The following is a 20,607-nucleotide window of genomic DNA, read 5'->3' as shown; positions in this document are numbered from 1 at the left end:
GCCAGCTACTGGCAACCCACTGGATAGTTTTTTTTTGACACAAAAGTAGCACAAATGGCTAGCGCTAACCAACAACCATTTTGATATTGTAGATCTATATTGACATGCTCAGTCTGTCTGCTAGGTTTTTTATACATATTTAACCGATGAAAAGCAGGCTATTAACAAGAGCTTGTGACTAAAATAACTATATTCGATCCACTGGAACCCGTTTTTTTTTTTTTTTTCTGGAAAGATTTCCACATAAAATATCGTCTATGTCGGGTGGAAACCTCATACTGTAAGTCCAGAACTGTTACTTTTCAGACAGTAGCAGCAGTGGCGGGCACAGACATTTTGAGGGGCAGGTGCTCAGGTAAATTATACTTTTTTTTGTTTACTTGGTCTGCTCTTTTTTCCCTCTACACCTATACCTCTTTGCCAAAAATAGCCGATCTACAAGCCCACAACGCCTCGCAGCGCGAGGCGTTGTGGGCTTGTAGATCTGTTCTTTTTGGCTAAAGTTCTCCTCAGAAAAGGGATGCTAGGTTTCGAGTGGTTATGGTAAAAAGAAAAATCATATCACATAAAGATTTGGCGGACCCCCTGTAGTAACTCTGAGGACCCCCTAGGGGTCCCGGACCCCCTGTTGAAGACCCCTGCTGTAAACTGAAAAAAAAAAAAAAAAAAAAAAACGTTTTTTTTTTCCTTTTTTTCAAAAGGGCACTTCTGGTCAAGAGGGCAAAGGGCAGGCGCTCTAGCGCCACCTAGAGTCTATCTGTGCACGTCCCTGAGTAGCAGATCTACAAGCTCAAAGCGCATCGCGTTGTAGATCTGCTACTTTTGATGCTTTTGTGTGACGCTGTAGTATCATCAAGTAGGGGCGATAATTTACGGGGGGAAAAAAACACAAAAAGTTAAAAATCATGGAGATATAAGAGGTTCCTGCCCGACAGCAACAATATGTCTGTTACATCACTATCCTCTCTCTCTCTGTCTCAGTGTATAAAGCACAAAGCCAATCCCCTCTGAGACGCTTCTCCTCGCTCTGCCATCTTCCAGGTCCTCTATAGCATCGTGTGCCCACCGTATACCCGCCTTTTGGTGGCGAGCCACGGTTTGCAAAGCCGCGTTTAGTTAACCCATTAAGACGGGGAAAAGCATCGCATCCGTCATTTTAACCACTTTAACTATTATGTTACACTTTGGCTATTCAAAAATAGCAGATCTACAAGCTCATAGCGCGGCACCGAGTGCCGCGCTATGAGCTTGTATATCTGCTATTTTTGAAAAATTGTTAAAACATTTGTAACTCAAAACCTTACTTCTGGGGATTCTACTAATGTCTTCTGAATCCTAACAGTTTCTTTTTTAACGTATGTTTCTATATCAGTGTTTCAACTTGAGTTAAGCATTTTCGCTTTAGAACAAAACGTAAATATTCAAAGATTTGCACACATTTTCATGATTTAAAAAAGCAGATCTACAAATACAGATAGCAGATCATGAGTTTTCTTTTTGAAAAAAAAAAACGTATGTTTCTATATCAGTGGTTCAATTTGAGTTAAAAATGTTCACTTAAAAAAAAAAATATATGTATGTGTGTTCAAAGATTTGCACACATTTTTCAAGATTTTTCAAAACATATATTTTGAAATCTATGTTTTGCGCTATGAGATTTTTACAAGCTCATAGCGCGGCACTCGGGCTTGTATATCTGCTATTTTTGAATCGCCCAAAGAAATCTTAAAATGACATAGATTGCGTTCCCGGTCTGAACGGGTTAACTCGATCAAGGAGAGAAGCTGAGGTACTGTACGGTCCCCTCTGTGCGTAGCAAAGAGCATTAGAAAGGCGTGAAGGAGCCACTCTGGCCAAGTCCACAGCTTTTCATATGTAAAAAATATAAAATAAAACCCCCACAACATCTGTTTGGCTGGCAGAGGCATCAACCACCAGGAGGAGGAAAGAAAGAGACGTTTGTCTGCCTTTTATTATCGTCACTCTAATAGAATTGCAACAAAAAAAAAAGGCCAAATCCCCAGCCGTGTTGCCAGATTCTGTGAGAGAAACAAGCAACCAGGTCTAGGAAAACCAGCCCAAAAGAAGCAACTATGGGCTATATGAGCACTTTAACATATACATCAGCTATTTGAAAATAGCAGATCTACAAGCTCACAACGCGTCGCGATGCGACGCGTTGTGAGCTTGTAGATCGGCTATTTTCAAATAAAATCTTGCGGGGAAATTATAATGAGCAGATCTGGCAACCTTCATCCCCAGCTGTGAAACACCTTAATGTTCTTATAGGCAAACTGACTTGGCTCGTGATGCGGAGAGGAGAGGGGTTTTGGGGAGAGGAGGGGGAGGGAGGGAGGAATAGAGAGAGAGGGAGGGAAATTGAGAGTGAGAGACGGCAGTGCTGTAAAGTAAGTAAGTACATTTACTCAAGTACTGTACTTAAGTACAATTTGGAGGTATTTTTAGCGGTGCCAACCGCTCTACACTTGGCTTTGACTCCGTGTCTGTGTGTCTGTCATAGACGGATTAAAGTGGAAATGGGCCCTGTGCACAAAATCGCAACGGACCCCCCCCCCCCCGCGCGCGCAGCGCGCGCGGATTTTTTTGCGGTTATTGCGGTTATATTGGCCGTTTTGGGGCGTTTTTTGGTTACTTTATTTCGGTTTTAGGGTTAGGGTTAGGGTATATATATATATATTATATATTTTTTTTAAAAGCCTATTAAATCCAAGGCCCCCCATTGGCTCAGGGCCCTGTGCATGTGCACACTTTGCCCAAGCCGTAATCCGTCCCTGGTGTCTGTCTGTGTGTCCGTATGAGCACGGCAAAGAAGCAACACATACAAACACACGCACACACACACAAACACACACACACACACACACACACACACACACACACACACACACACACACACACACACACACACACACACACACACACACACACACACACACACACACACACACACACACACACACAGACTTGGAGATTGCCTATGCCATCTCTCCTCTCATTGGCCACACGTGCCACCGGTTATCAAAGAGGGGTCCAGGGACCCCCAGGGACGTCCGCCCGTATGAGCACGGGATGAGCACATGATTTTAAACAGCTATAACTCCAGTTTGCAGCATGCCACCAAGTCCAAATTTGGTATGTGGCCTTAGACCACCAATACGGGACGAGCATGCATTGCTCAAGCCCCGCCCCCTCTGTCTTCCCATTGGCTGGCCTTTAAACAGCCATAACTCAAGTTCGCAGCATGCTACGGAGTACAAATTTTGTACATGGACTAAAACCACCAATAGGGACAAACTGTAATTACTTAAGCCCCGCCCCCTCTGTCTGCCCATTGGCTGGGCTTTACACAGCCATCATTCCAGTTTGCAGCATGCTACCAAGTACAAATTTGGTAAGTGGACTCAGACCACCAATAGGGACGAACTGAAATGAGTTAAGCCCCGCCCCAAAGGCACCGCTTCCTTCACACAGGGTGTGATTTTTACTTTATTGGAGTATTTCCAATTGTCTGTACTTTTACTTCTACTCCACTACATCTCAGAGGCAAATATTGTACTTTTTACTCAACTACAATTATTCAAAAACTTTAGTCACTAGTTGTTTATTACAGATATACATTTATTACATTATAAAACATTAACCACTTTAGCTGCATTTTATACCTAGGCTATTTGAAAATAGCAGATCTACAAGCTCACAACACGTTGCGATGCGTTCTTTTCAAACATGCTTGTCCTTTTCTTTTGGTACTGAGGAAGAAGTTATATGGCTGCTTATATCTAACCTTTATATTATACCATCCCTTATAATACTTCTACAATAGGAAGAGAGGAGAAGGAGGAAGAAGAAAAATGGCGTTCTTCTGGCCTAGATGTCACCGGCTGTTGGTGCCGGTAGTACAGCCGTCAAAGCGTCTTACCTCAGCCCCCAGATGCTTCTTTCATCCACCCCCCCACCACCACCACCACCACCACCTCCCTTCTCCTTCTGTTTCCTCCTCCTCCACATGCCTCCCTGAATGGCTGCCTTACGCAACAGTGTGGTCCTACCCCCCCCACCCCCCACACGCCGGGATAAAATGAAGAGGACGCTGTCTCAGCCCCAAAGTATACAGGGCGAGTGAGTAAAATACATGATTATTGTTTTTAATTAATATTATTCCCCCCTGTTCTGCGTCAAGAGAAGCCTGCAAACAGTGGCCCACCCGTCCCCCCCGCCCCCCCACCAAGGACCCTCTCACATGTGAACTCTATTACAGTTGATTCATATTAGCCTAACGCACCAAGCCCCCGCCGATGACGCTTTGCTAATTCATATTTTTCCCGCCGTAATACAGCGCCAGCTGGGGCGACGGACCACCATCAAAACGTGTCACTTTTAGAGGGGGAGGGGGGGGGGGCTGAACTTGTAATAACCTGTTTTCACCAGTGTTGCCAGATTGTTGCGAGAAATAAGAAACCGGGTGTATGAAAAAAAAGCCCAAAAGAAGCGACCATTAAAGGCCACCTGAGCACTTTATGAACCTATATGCATCAGCTATTTGAAAATAGCAGATCTACAATTGCATTACGCATCACGATGCGACGTGTTGTGAACTTGTAGATCTGCTATTTTCAAACAAGTCTTGAAAAGAAAAGCGAAACATTTTAACAACACAAATCTAGTACGGGGGTCCCTTAGCCTGGTAAACCCTCCCTCCGGAAATCTCATTTCCATTTGATTTCAGGAGTGAGTCTGGCCTGAACCGCCTTTCTGCAATATTCGCTCTGTACGCCGAACTGACGAGCCTATCCAGCGTCGTCGCACATCGTTCTGTGATTGACAGCGACAGTTGGCCAATCAGGTGGCGAGTTCGAGTGAGCCCGAATGAAGCCGAGTGCAGCCTGACTGGGGCCGACAAAAGACGAACGGCAGCCATTGTTGTTTCTGCGAGTGCCGTCACTTCTTATTTTCGGTTTTAAAACGGTCTCAAACTTCTTTTTTGAGGCACGGAATTTACTATTAAGATATCATTTGGATAGAATTTAGTTGTTTAACTTCATATATGTGGTCAATTAATCATGACAGAGCCTATTTAAAAATATAAATTTAGAGAACCGGCACGGGCGGGGAGTGACACGCATGTATCCCAATAAGGCAACCTATTTTGGGCATGGCCGTCCCAAAAGTCCCGTTGCGTCACATAGTCTGGAGGTCGTCAAAATGAACTGCTGATTGGCTGAAGGGGAAAAACGATCATTGGTTGAAGGGGTTGTCAGTCAACGGTATTACTCCCGCCCAACTCCAGCCCACAGCGAATATTGCAGAAAGGCGGTTCAGACCAGACTCACTCCTGAAATCAAATGGAAATGAGATTTCCGGAGGGAGGGTTTACCAGGCTAGGGGTCCCTGGCACTAAATCTTTTTTGATGGGGGGGTCCGTGGACAAATACAAATTAATTTGGGGGTCCTTGACATGAACACGTTTGAGAACCACTGGTCTAAACAACATTAGGAAACATGCCCAAATAAGCAACTCGTTTGACGAACAAGCCCCAAAACCCTGCAACTACTGTACCAATAATTTACAAGCAACTTCATCGGAAAACAAATCCAAAGTCACTTACAATAAACAGACATGGCAACAGTGTTTTTCCACACAGAACAACAGTGAATTGATCAGCCTCGTCAACTCTCCGGCAGCAAAGGTCAGCAGAATGTGTGTAGGTTGTAAACAGGCGGTTGAATAGGTTGCTGTCAGTGTGGTAACCTTGTATGTCCTTTTTTTAATCATTATTTTTTAAATCATCTTAAAATAGTTCAACATAGACCAGGGGTCTTCAACGTTTTCAGGCCAAGGACCCTCTAGCTGAGAGAGAGATGAAGCAGGGACCCCCCTATATATATCGTATAAAATTGTGTTTCAGATTAAACCGTTTTTGTTTACCTGGTCTGCTCTTTTTCCCCCTCTATACCTCTTTGCCAAAAATAGCCGATCTACAAGCTCACAACTTGTGAGCTTGTAGATCTGCTATTTTTGGCTAAAGTTCTCCTCAGAAAAGAGATGTTAGGGTTCAAGTGGTTAAGGTAAAAAAAAAAATCATATCACACAAAGATTTGGCGGACCCCCTGTAGTAACTCTGAGGACCCCCTGTTGAAGACCCCTGACATAGACGATCTAACAAGCTTGCGACACGTTGTGAACATGTAGATCTGCTATTTTCACTCATACTTTTGTGCGGCACTCTTGTATGAAGAAACAGGGCATTCATTTATGAACAAAAAAAAACGTACGTTGAAATATGCGGTGGTGAAAAAAGTACTCACATGTTTTGTTTATGTAAAAGTATCAATACTGCAATGTAGAAATACTCTGTTACAAGTAAAAGTCCGTAATACTACATTTAAAAGTACAAAAGTATTGGCATCAAAATGTACTTAAAGTACCAAAAGTAAAAGTACTCATTGTGCAGAATGTCCCATTTCACAAAAGCTTTCAAAAAATTGTTTTGAAAATAGACAATCTACAAGCCCACAATGCATCGCCATGGCTTGTAGATCGGCTATTTTGTATATATATACGCCTAGGGCTGAAGTGGTTAATGTATGTTGTGTAATAATAATCAAAATCTATGAAGTAACTAACGTTTTCAAATAATTGTAGTGGAGTAAAAGTACAATATTTTCTCTCTGAGATGTAATGGAGTAGAAATAAAAGTACTGAAAACTGGAAATACTCCAGTTAAGTACAGTACCTGAGTAAATGTACTTAGTTACTTTACACCACTAGAAATACGGAGATACGAGCTTTCCGCTCGGACGGCAACGATTTACAACCCAAGTCGATGGTGGAGCTGGAGCCATTAGCCGATCACCATAGCCGCCCCCTTCTCACTGAAGGGTGTGCATTGATTATCATTAATTGTATATTTTAATTCATAAATTATCCCCCCCCCCCTTAAAAGTTTTTTAATAACAATATGGTAATGTGGACGCAGTGGAAATTCATTGTGCAAAAAAATCGGTGTGGTCACAATTAGCGAGGGAACCCCTTCCCCCCTAATATTACATTATTATTCAAACGCATTATAAATCAGTTGTTTACGATTTCATATCGGCTGCTGCCCCCCCTCTCCATCAGATCAGCCCCGTCCATTGGGGGGCTTTTAAATCCCCACTTAACCCATTGAGGCCTGAGGTTCCGATTCTGCAAAATGTCTTCTGAAAAACCGCAGACCCCCATCTCACAATATTTTGTTCCAGGGACCCCCAGAAGCAAAAAAATTGAATTAATGTTTGCTTTAAAATAATATATATTGAAAGATTTGCACACATTTTCACAATGTTTCAGAAATAGCAGATCTACAAGCTCATAGCGCGGCACTCGGTGCCGCGCTACGAGCTTGTATATCTGCTATTTTTGAATAGCCAAAGTGTAAAATAATGCTTTTTAGCTCAAATGAAAAAGTGACACAGATGCGTTCCCGGTCTTAATGGGTTAAAACCCATCTGTTTTCCCCTGGTTTTTAATTGCACTTGAGCTTATCTCATTTGTTTCAACTCTGCATATTTTGTTCTCCGTTAACGCATAATCATGTGTTGATTGTTTTATTTGCTTTCATTTGTTTTTGTTTTAACCATGCACGGCAATTTGGTCAGCTTGGGTTGTTGTAATTGTGTTATACAAATAAAGTTTGATTTGATTTGATATCGTCACTGTCGGGCGTTCGATATTTATCAAACCCACATGTCATGGACCCCCAAATTAACACTTATTAGCCCGCGGACCCCCATTTGAACAGATAAGCCAAGGACCCCAATAAGTGAATATTTGTACGGCTCTAGCAGTGCTTTTCAACCATTTTGAATTTCAAGGACCCCCAGTTTGACATGCATTAGAGCTACGGGACCTCCATTTAATGGCATTTATATCTATGGGACCCCAATTTATATTGTAAAATCAATGTTAATTTAACTCTGAGAGTGTACAAATGGAACCAAATAGACCCGTTGTACACTCTCTGAGTTACAGACCCGTAATGGGTCCATTTGGTTCCTAACTCTCTATCATTTAGCTGGGGACCCCCTGGAACTCCCTCAAGGACCCCTGGGGGTCCCCGGACCCCACTTTGAGAACCAATGGTTTTAGAGCTACCGAATGTTGGGTCTCCCACGAGGGCCTTCCAAAAACAACAAACTAAAACAAAACAAAACAAGCTTGTATGCTTTGGCTTCCTTGGCCTCCCACACACACAGCTGCTCTAAGAGGCTTGTTACTGTACGCTGGTCAACAACGGCGTGAGCGAACAACGTCATGTGACAAGCAGCACCACGCTGAATGGACCGCTGGGCCGGAACGCCGAGGAATAGACGGTATAAATCTCTGTCCCCCGCTCCGCTCGGCCAAGAGGAGCGGTGTGTGTGAGAGGAGCACACAATGTCACGCCCGCTGCATGCCCACCCGGACACCAGCGGCAGAGAGAGAGAGAGAGAGAGAGAGAGAGAGAGAGAGAGAGAGAGAGAGAGAGAGAGAGAGAGAGAGAGAGAGAGAGAGAGAGAGAGCGCAGAAAGAAAGAGTGTGGTGAGAATGAATCAAAAGCTGACCCACTTCAGAGAGTCTGAATTTTGGCATACAAAAGGGGGGGAGGGTGTATGCTAAGACACACACATTCTTACACGTGTCGTGCACACGCATGCATGCACACACACACACACGGTCAGCCCCTACCAGCTCTATTCCACGGCCACCTTTAGAATTACTCGACAAAAGTGTGTGAAAGAAAAACTAAACTTGATTCTAAACCGATGGCGGTTAGATTTACGATACTGCAGCCCAGCATCAAACCAAAGATTCAGGATCCGATCTAAAGGTTCCCGCCCGGTTTGATCCCCCCGGGCTCCACCTGGGTTAACCCCTAAAGCCTAAAAATAGCTGATCTACAAGCTCACAACGTGTCGCGCCGCGACGCGCTGTGAGCTTGTAGATCAGCTATTTCGGTGCATGACACAAACATATCTCAAACCATTTCTCAAATGGTCTTCACAACGTCTATTTCTCATACTCTACTATACTTGTGTGGACATTTGGCCCTCACAAGTATAGGCGCGCGCACACACACACACACACACACACACGCACACACGCACAAACATAGTCTCACTCTAACCGCTCTGCCCTCCTGCCTGTAGATGTCGCTGTACGTGTGCCGTGGGGAGAAGGCCTCGGTGCTCCTTAATGTTGTTTTCCTTGGCATTACTGTCAGAGGTATCCACTGGTGAGCGATGATGGATTACCCCCCCCCCCCCCCCCTCCACTCCCTCCCCCTCCACACTAACGTGTGACTTTTACATCAAGCTGTAGGCTGTCTTACAGCACTAGAAGCACACAACACAACACAACACAACACAACACAACACAACACAACACAACACAACACAGCTCAGGGGAGAAGGGAAACCCTTATTCAAGCTTCAGGGTCCAAAGGGTTTCTTCATGCATCGTTACATCTGGCATTCAGTGTGGGTGGGCTCCCCAATCTTTATCTGATCAGGGCCCGCTTGAAAATCACGAAAAGTGACCCCCCCATGCCCCAATCTGACCACGGCACTCACCAGATGGGTGGGCCATACAGTAGGTGGGCATTTTAGTGATCAATCAAATCGATTGTATTCTAGCTTGGATCAATGGAAATAACATAGTATAAACAGGGTTGCCAGATCTGCTTATTGTAATAATTTCCCCGCAAGATTTTATTTGAAAATAGCCGATCTACAAGCTCACACCGTGTCGCGATCTGCTATTTTCAATTAGCTGATGTATATGTTAAAGTGCTCATGTGGCCCCATAGTCGCTTCTTTTGGGCTGGTTTTCCTAGACCCGGTTGCTTGTTTCTCTCACAGAATCTGGCAACACTGAGTATAAAGTTCCTAGCTATCGGTATCACAAATGAAAACTGATATGGGCCATATATGGGCATTTTGGTTGGATCGGCAGTTCTGGATAGCTGGATATCCGAACTACTCGACGGGCGGCGGGCACCGCACTTCCTCGAGTCCTTGCTACTGCGCGGGTCGAGTTTGGACTGGCCTTAAATCGGTTTTGTTGCAAGGAATTGCGACTATAGTTGCATTGGTGCGGTCTGGCCTTTAGAACATGGAGATAAGAGGTTTCTGCCCGACGATAGCAACGATATAAAACAAAAAAGGAATAATCAGAGAATCAAAGAATAGCAGCATGAGTGTCCTTCATTTTGCATCATTGTATGTCGACAGCTTGGCTGGCCAGTACCGATCGAAAGATCCAGGGGTTAGCATTAATGTCCTGTCTATGTACTGTATTATAGTGTGATATACATATACTGTATTATACATGATGTGTTGCATTCACAATGGAAAATGTCCTTTAAAAAGGGGAAGTATAGCTGATAGCAACGGTGGTGTGGTGTGGCCATTAAAATTAATGATCCTTCATCCACCTACAGAAAGATGTCATTCACAACTAGAGGTTCCTTGAATATTTCATTTTTTTTTTTTTACTTATTGGGATCCTTTTCTTTCATATATCAATTCACTAAATGCACTTGATTTATCAGTTTTCCCCTTACTTTTTTTATACATTTTTATTTTTGCTTACAAGACTATTTTCTCCCCTCAGGGCTGATGCGTGTGTGTGTGGGCAGATGTAAGGGTATTGTTTTGTTGTATTTTGTGTTTTATTTTTTTTGTACTGTTTTTTTCTTGTGTATTACTGTATGTCTTGCATTTTAACCCTTTAAGAAGCCGATTGGTACATGTCTCCTAAATCTCAACTTTTCTGAAAAACGTATCTTTCTATATCAGTGGTGCTCAATCTTTTTCATGTCAAGGACCCCCAAAATTATATATATTTGGCCGCGGACCCCCATCAAAATATTTTGTTCCAGGGACCACCAGAAACAAAGATTTGAGTTAAAAATGTTCGCTTAAAAAATATATATATTCAAAGATTTGCACACATTTTCAAGATTTTTCAAAAATAGCAGATCTACAAGCTCGTAGCGCGGCACTCGGTGCCGCGCTACGAGCTTGTATATCTGCTATTTTTGAATAGCCAAAGTGTAAAATAATGCTTTTTAGCTCATATCTAAAAATGACACAGTTCCAGGTCTTAATGGGTTAAAATGGAAAAAACTCAATAAAAAAGCATGATAAAATAAATACAACTATCAAAAGCAGGGGCCATAGCATCGAACCCCTTGCACCTGAGGCCCTCCCTTTCACTCTCAGCTCTCCCAGCGCCTCCTCAAGCGTGTCGTCGTTCAGGGCATCCAGGTGTCACTAAAAGCAGTCAGGCCTTGTGCCACTGACCCTTGTCCATCGCTATGGAGACAGAGGGGAGGCGATGGTAACAGTGTATGATGGGAGGTAACCTTTCCTCCTCGCCAGAGGGCCGGGGGGGCTTTGTGAGAATGACCCCCTCCTCGCTCCACGCCTGGGTCTGCTTCAGAGGTCGTTGCACATGCTCTGCACTGAGAGCGGTCTTCTTTTCTGAACACTGGCAGTACTTTTGCCCCGTCTATCTGCAAAGACATAATTTTTCTTCTTGTTTATTTTTCCAGTTGGGACTGGATTCAAACAAGATCCTAGCATATGGCTTGTAAATTGAGGCTATATAGGAAGGCTATGACAGTTCATATCAATGGGCTGTAGTCTCGCTGTTTTCAGAATTTTGCTATTTCAAAAATAGCAAAAGTAGCAGATCTACAAGTCCGAAAGTTTCTTTTGATGCTTTTGTGTGACGCTGTATGTCGGGAGTTCGTTTACGACAAAAAGAAAAAAAAATACGTTCAAACATGGAGATAAAAGGTTTAGCAATGACATGCAATGTGAAGCAGCAATTATGCAATCGAAGTCATCGATTTTTTAAACTGTAAAAATAATCTTATAGATCAGATATTTCTGCCATTTTCGTTCAACATTTCCGCGATGAAGCATAAAATAGGGCTTAAGTGGTTAATGCCACTGTAATCGATTTAGTGTCAACAAGAAATAAATGATAAATACAAAAAAAACAGTTCTCGATTATTCGATTAACGAAAAAAAAGGAATCGATAGAATAATCACAAATAAGATCATCAATTGCAACACCAACCCGTGCTCAGTCTTCTAAAACGCTACGATTGTTTGCAAAACACTACTGTTGGTCTATAAAGCTTTGAATGGTCTCGGGGCCAAAATATCTGATCTTGTCATGATATCATGAACCATCCAGATCTCTCAGGTCATCTGGGAAAGGTCTGCTTTGTGTCCCGAAAAACCAAAAATAAACGTGGGGGAAGTAGCATTTAGTTTATATGTACCACTTATCTGGAACAAACTCCCAGAAAAGTGCAGGTCTGCTGCCCCTCTTACTTATATTAAAACACAACTAAAGACCGTTTCTGTTTGCAGCTGCCTTTGATTGCGGTATTTTTCTTTTTGTTCTCCTTTCTCTTCTGCACTGTGACTGTGTCTGTTATTGTTAGTCTATAATTGTGCTTCATTTGATTGATGTTCGGTTGAAGCACATTCTATTCAGCATACATAATATTATTATACAACCATGTTAATGTACTGCCTGGAGATCCTGTTATCCTGTCATTTCATTCGGAGGGAAACGGGACAAGTCATTAATTCCACACAGGATGAGACAATTTGTAATCACTTGTTGTATCGTATGCATTTCACAGCGCCGTTGCTGTACAGTGCGTACAAATTACCTTCAAAGCATAATGCTAATGTCTATGTTCAGGCGTCATACAGAGATGTTTTATTAGTATTGATTGTCTGAGAAAGATTGCTATTTAAGATCAAGGCGAGAAGAACATAATGTCCGAAAAAAAAACATGACTTTTCAGGAGATCCTGAAACGTAACAGTTGTGGACATATGAGGTTTCCACCAGACAGAAACGACACGGTGGCGTGAACCAGTGTTGATTTCGTCGACTAAAACTATGACGAAAAATGTTGGTCGACTACCTTTTTTCACTGACGAAAACTAAATAAAAACGAAATAAAACGAAGCTACGATGACTGAAACTAAGACTAAATATATTGACAATTTTGTCAACAAATAAAAAACTAGACTTAAATGACTAGTGGAGAAGAGATCATTTTATGTTTGGTTGCGCTCGGGTGTTGCACTCTGAAAATAGTAGATGTACAAGCTCACAACGCGTCGCAGCCCGTGTAAAATCAGCCATTACGACGCCATCAAGGCACCGCCAAAATACATTTTAGTCGACTAAATCAACTGTAGATTTAGTCGACTATAATCTTATGATATTTAGTCAACTAAAACTAGACTAACAGTAAAACATTTCAGATTACTAAAATATGACTAAAACTAAATGGAATTTTATTCAAAAGACTATGATTAAAACTAAATCAAAATTTGCTGTCAAAAGGATCGGAAGCATGCTATTATTTTCATCGACGCAATTGATGGTTGGAAGGTCAACTAATAAAAGCACTTCTTCTGGACAAGGCGGCCTCTGACTCGGTGTGGGCTTGTTATCTTGTTTGTGGCGTTTTTTTACCAAACCCCCCCTCCGGCCGCCACCCCCCCCCCCCCTCTAATTGTGCCGCCCAGAGGAGACAAATGATACATGGACTTATAAAGCTGCCCCCCCCCGGGTTGCCTTCCAGAGGAGGTCTGGATCACACTGAACTATCGCTGCCCGTGGGAGTAAATTGCTCTCCGCTGAGGGGGAGCAGTAGAGGGGAAAAGAAACACCATCCATTCGTCTCCTCGCTCTAACCCGTTGAGACCTGAAGCCCATTCTCCTAAATCCCAACAGTTTTCTGAAAAACGTACGTTTCTATATCAGTGGTTCTCAATCTTTTTCACGTCAAGGACCCCCAGAATATATATATGTATTTGGCCGTGGACCCCCATCAAAATATCTTGTTCCAGGGACCCCCCAGAAGCAAAGATTTGAGTTAAAAACGTTCGCTTTAAAAATATATATATTCAGAAGATTTGCACACATTTTCACGATTTTTTCAAAAATAGCAGATCTACAAGCTCATAGCGCGGCACTCGGTGCTGCGCTATGAGCTTGTATATCTGCTATTTTTGAATAGCCCAAAGTGTAAAATAATGCTTTTTTAGCTCAAATCTAAAAATGACACAGTTCCAGGTCTTAATGGGTTAAACCCACAGGTTTTTCTGTTTTTTTTTTCAAAGTGGAGGCCAACTGGAAAGGAGATGATGATAACTGGGGCCTCTATACCCAGTACGCAGGCCTGCTTGACCCGCACAGCAGTTCCGAGTAACAAAGTGTTACTGTACTTAATCACTTTGAAAACCTGGCGGCCCTATTTTGGGCATGTCATTACAGGCAGAAAATTGGCCAAGAAGAAGACGAAGGAGAAGAAGGAGAAAGGAAGAAAATAGCACATTTGACCATTTTCGCATCATTGAAGTAGGAAATAGAGCATAAAGGAACAATTCACCACCAACATGTTTTTTTCCTGGGAAAGCCTTGAATTGATGGAGAATGACTGTTTTGGTTGCATTCCTTCATGGTGAATGAAGAATCCCCAAAAAACAAGAAAGCAATGAAACAAAGAGTCCTGTGTGGGAGTTTTTTTTAAAGGAGAGATCCGGTCATTTTAAAATCTGGCACGCGCCAAGTTCTGTGAGAGAAACAAGCAACCAGCGTCATGTCGTTCTGCACGAACGGTAGCTCATGCGGGTCATTCAGCATGTTTGAGTATCATAAGACTCCACCATGAGTAGTAGTAGAAAAAAAAAAACATTGCATCGGTTAATATAGACGATTTTCACTCTGACACACGGCTCCCATTATGCCAATAGAGGGGGTCGCCAGACTGGACGACAGGGGATTCTCTGGAATAACTCAACGGCCCTTTCTATGGTGGTGAGTGATTAGCGACACATCAAAGATAACACTTAAAATGACCGGATCTCTCCTATAAATAAACACCTTTGATATAGTTTTGTTGTTGCTTATTCTTCTGCTCCAATTAAATTCATCCAGTATTTTCTAAAATTTTTTGGACTATTGCTTCACCATGAGGGAATGAATGGGACGCAGACACAAGAGTCGCTTGTAAATGTTGGTAGGTGCGGGTTGTGTTTCTAAAGTGTGATTGATCATTTGGGCTTAATGTTGTTTAAATCAGTGGTTCCCAGACTGTGGCAGGTAACCCCATACACCAGGGGTCTTCAACAGGGGGTCCGGGACCCCTCGGGGGTCCTCAGAGTTACTACAGGGGGTCCTCCAAATCTTTGTGTGATATGATTTTTTTTTACCTTAACCACTTGAACCCTAACATCTCTTTTCTGAGGAGAACTTAAGCCAAAAATAGCAGATCTACAAGCTCACAACGCGCGAGGCGTTGTGAGCTTGTAGATCGGCTATTTTTTGGCAAAGAGGTGTTTGGTGTGTAGAGGGAAAAAAGAGCAGACCAAGTAAACAAAAAAAGTTTCATCTGAAACACAATTTTACACAATATAGAGGGGGTCCCTGCTTCATCTGTCTCTAAGCTAGGGGGTCCTTGCCCTGAAAACGTTGAAGACCCCTGCCATACACGATTGGTGTATCTAAAATGTTTCAAAGATATTCCACTATATATTCCACTAAATATTATTATCTTTTAAATTAAAAAAATAGATATCTGATCAACAAGCTCACACTGCGTTGTGATGCGACGCATTGAGCTTGTAGCTCAGTTAATTTCAAATAGCCGATATATACAAGTTTAAAGTGGTAAAATCATGAAACCTAGTTGCTTTTTTCTGGCTTGTTTTTCCTCTTCTAGCAGAGAAGAAATCTGGCAACGCTGCATCGGATCCCCTTGCCATTCGCCTCTCTCTCATTGAGAAACCACACGCTGGTCCCCCATCATCCTTTAAGATGTGACATTCATAGATGGCTTAACGGCTAATTAGCGCGCGGCTAATTTATTCCCGCCAGTATTCATTTTGTATTCATTTATGGAGATTTGAATGGAATATTTAAGATGAAAGACGGCGAGTCAAAGTGGTGTCACTCATTCAAAAGAAAAGAGCCGGGGAAAAAAAGTTTGCGTTTCAGCAGAAAGGAAAATAAAAGGGAACCAACCGGGAGGTTGGGGAGAGAGAGAGAAAAAACGAAGAAAAGGAAGTAAATTGGAGCACTCTGTGTCGGGTGCAGCTGAATGGCGAGCAGCAAGTAGAGAGGAGCTCAGCCAGGAATGTTGAGTGTCTTTGCCATAAAACTCTATTGTTACGGGGGCTTAAAAGTTTTTTTCCCCCTTTTTTTTTTCTGGCTCAAGCCCCATTGTCTTTCTTCCCTCATGGCCTACTTATTTAGCTAGGCCATGCATTCTTCTTTTCTAAACTCTCGTATTTGTTATCCTAATCAAGAAGAAAGGAAGCCATGCACTACATTCATACCCATTAAGGCTAATTTTATGCTCTGTGTAAAGAAAGAGTTGTATTTTCCAGTTGAATATTATGTCATGTTTTTTTGCACTGTGCAACTAAGTAGGAATTTGCCTTTAGACTCAAGGCAGTACAGTATGGAAGGAAGTGTGGTTAACGTCCTCTACAAAAGCTTTCAAAACATTTTTAAATGGCGTCCTTGCGGGACTGCATCCTAACTTTTCGAGGGGTCCCAAGTGTATATTGCCATCTTACAGGCACTGTACCTTAAAATAGCACATTTAAAAGCATCAGGGTAAAGAAACACAACTAATGATGCTGAACCTCTTTATAAACATTGACTCTTCATCTGAGAACACTCACGCCATAGGGCCACATTGCATATACTGTACTGTTGGGCAGAATAACCTATTATCTCCGTATTATCTTTTTTTCGCCATTCTATGTCACACAAAAGTAGCAAAAATAGCCGATCTACAAGCTCAAATATATATATTTTAATTGGAATCCTGGAAACTAACATTTTTATTTAATTTCAAATGCATTTTAGTTATACTTATGTTAACTTTTTGAACTTAAATACAAATACATTGGAAATAAAAAAGACAGTAGAATTGTAATACTAGTCATTAAGCTACTGCCTAATGATACTGAAGTAATTAAAGCGGGTCATGTTTGCATGTTTGGAATTGTAACAGCTGAAATCAATAATATATCAGTATTCCAATATTAATCTGCGGGCCGCATTAAGTGAAGGTGGGGGCCGCATGTGATTGACCCTATAATTGAGTGGGGTCTATACTCGCCCCCCTTGCTTTTCCCCCTGTATATAAAATATCTTCGCTGAAAAATAGCCGATCTACAAGCTCACAATGTGTCGCAACACAAGTGTGTAGATCAGCTATTTTCGACACGTGTTTCGCCTATTATGTCATCATGCCCAGAACAGGGACCCGCAAGGGTTCATGTGGTTAATGAGGCTTAGCAAGTTTTAATTGAAGATGAACTTGAAAATCTCCCATAGCAGAAGTTTGGACTGCAGAGGAACTCGTGTTGTTGTCTCATCGGGTACATTATTTTCCCACACCGCGGGGCTAGCATAGCGAAAGAACCGCTAGGTATGGCCGTCACGTCCAGGCCAGGCCCTTTTTAATGACTCTAGCTTGTGCTCTGACTGAGAATTAATGACGATTTGATGAGCTTTAAAGACTTGTGTTGATTTTTTTTTCTGTGGCTGAATTGATTGTGATTACGCCTCGTGATGACAGTCCCGCGGCTAGAGGTGAACGGCTTCCGCCACGCACCGATGCTAACGTCGGGAGAGTAAACAAACGCTTTTCGGTCGGCTCAGATGCCCTTTATTAATTAGCGTCACCCTGGTGGATCCTCGCCGCCGTGCCGTGCGCCGGGGCCGCGGCCGGTGGCGAATGGGAGGGGGTGAGGGAGGGAGGGAGGGAGGGGAGGAACAGATGGTTAGGTGACTGTCAAATGAAAGGAACACGACTGGAGTCTTAATAGCCTCCTTTTTTCCGTCGAGATCAACGGAAATTGTGAGATTAAACGGACGGTTTGATGTCTTTGTTTGCGCTCGTCGTTGACGCGTCACCTGGGATGTCGGAGTACTGGAAGACAAGAGGGTTTGTTTGCGAACCTGGGAGTCAACCTGCCTCACCCCAGAGAGGGGGGGGGGGATCAGTGGTGTAAAGTAACTAAGTACATTTACTCAAGTACCGTACAACAATTTTTTACGTTTTACTTTACTAGAGTATTTCCAATTTTCAGCACTTTTACTTCTACTCCACTACATCTCAGAGGAAAATATTGTGCTTTTGAAAACCCTATTTTATACATAGGCCATTTGAAAATAGCAGATCTACAAGCTCACAATGTGTCACATCGCAACACGTTGTGAGCTTGTAGATCTGCTATTTTCAAACATTTCGATACTTCTACTTTTGTTATACTTTAAGTTTTGATGCCAATACTTTTGTACTTTTACTCAAGTCAATTTTGAATTCCAGACTTAGACTTGTAACAGAGTACTTCTACATTGCAGTATTGATACTTTTACTTAAGTAAAACACTTCAGTGCTTCTTACACTACTGGTGAGCATAGACATAAATAGATAGATGCCTGATTGGCCAGTGGGGCTGCACATCCACACCACCCCCATATTATGTGGGGAAGGCTCGCCATAATATTAACTCCACTGCAAGAAATACGTCTGAGTTGTATAGAAGTAAAGTGTTTTTCTGTGTTATAACCATTACTGTTACTATCAAGATAAGGTGTCTTGGTATGAAAACCTTTTTCTTTTCTTTAACCGCATATCCCAACAATAAGAAAACCCTATTTGGAAGCAAGCCCCAAATAAGCAACTACAAACAAAACCGCAACCCGCAACTACTGTACCAATGTTTACGAGCAACTGTACAGAAAAACAAGGCCAACGTCGCTTATAATAAGCAGCAGACATGGCAACACTGGCAGCAGCTGTGCTCGTTCCCCTCATGTGGGGGGCCGGGGACAGGGGACAGGGGACAGGGGCGTGACGTCCCCCTACATCCAACATCCTGCAGGCCTGACAGGGAGTGCAGAGGGAGGAGGGGACTCACTTTATACATAAAAAATAATAACTGTGTCTTCAAAGGGAAAGTGGACGGGCGCACAGGGAGGGAGATGACGGAGCCACGTTGGTCACACGGGGGTAACACTGGGTTATTCTGGAGGAGTGGGTGTAAATTAGGACTCAAGACACACATGATTAATCTCAGAGCGTGGGAAAAACAAACCCCTGCACCTGGCAAGAACTGGGCTGTAAAAAGCATGTATGACACAGATGTGTACATTGGTTATAACGCACACACATACACACACACAGTGTGGCGGCAGTGGCTCATGAGGTAGAGCGACTCCCCCCCCCAGAGTTAGTGTCGTCGGAGTGTCCTTGAGCAAGACACTGAACCCCTAATTGCTCCCAGTGAGCAGGTTGGTGCCTTGCATGGTGTGTGTGAATGGGCGAATGTAAAGCACATTGTAGAGCGCCTTAAGAACCTACTGTACAATTTTATTTACGCCCCACACACACACACACACACACACACACTCATGCACACACATATATTGCGTACTCGCGGCCGCCACGCGACTTAATATAGCCTATACAGTCTCAGACATGCCAAATAAAACCAGCAGAATAAACCATCAAAATTCGTCTCACCGTTCGTCAGTAGAGTTGCGGCTTAATTCCACACATTGCATTTATTCCATACACAGCCATAGAAAATACAATGCATTTTCAGTTGAGGGTTTTCAGTGCTCCTTGTGTAGGATAGCCAACTCATCCAACTGATTGCTTGACTAACTTTTCGTCAGCTGATTTCACTTGTATTTCACGTGCATTTAGTCAAGTATCTCAACTTTTGCATGATATTCACTTGCAACTGAGGGGTGCCAGGCCACCTCCGGCACCCCCGTGGGGCCACAGGAGACCCTGCTACACCGTGCCTGCTACACACACACACTTGTACATTCACACCATACCACTAAGTGCAGGGAAAAGGCTACCAGTATCATGAAAGAAGCCACTCACCCAGCACACAGTCTGTTTGACCCATAGAGTTATAATATATCTAGAGCAGTGGTTTTCAACCAGTGGTCCTTGAGGGAGTACCAGGGGGTCCCCAGCTAAATGAGTTAACATAGCATCACAATCATTTTAACCGCTTAGCTTTGGCTATTCAAAAATAGCAGATATACAAGCTCAAATGTATTACAATTTAGGGGTCCTTGGCATGAAAAAGGTTGAAAACCACTGTTCTAGAGGGTGGAGGGTGGGTGTAGCCGCTCCTGTAAGTGGGGTTGGGACCCATGACCCATCCGTTGTGAAAATTTGTCTTTCGCTGTACTGTGATTGGCTGATAAGTATTCAGACCCTTTGCTCAGTATTGTGATTGGCTAGCGAGACGCATGATGAAATTCATAACCTATAAATAGCACCACGCACTTCAAAAAAATAAATAATAATAATTAAGTGAGCTTCCATCACTCTGATGACCTTAAATAACACCGCTCACTTCACAATGGTGACTTTTTGTTTCTAATGGGCAAGTGCAATTTTAGTGGGTAAGCGCAATTGCCACATTTGCACTATAGGTTTTATGTAGCGTTCCAGACCGATGAGGCCCAGAAAAA

General features: G+C 42.9%; 1 protein-coding gene across 1 annotated transcript in view; it reads right to left on the bottom strand.

Moving 5' to 3' along the window:
- The window catches only part of LOC311062689 (MAM domain-containing glycosylphosphatidylinositol anchor protein 2), a gene marked incomplete at both ends in the record, with an annotated part of 584,351 nt that overhangs the window by 143,489 nt on the left and 420,255 nt on the right, over nt 1–20,607 (bottom strand).

This window comes from Gymnoscopelus microlampas, assembly GCF_963454915.1.
Source record: "Gymnoscopelus microlampas genome assembly, chromosome: 16".
In the NCBI taxonomy this organism is placed as follows: Eukaryota; Metazoa; Chordata; class Actinopteri; order Myctophiformes; family Myctophidae; genus Gymnoscopelus; species Gymnoscopelus microlampas.
The sequence above is the reverse complement of the archived record's forward strand: the minus strand, read 5'-3'. Positions and strand labels throughout refer to the sequence as shown.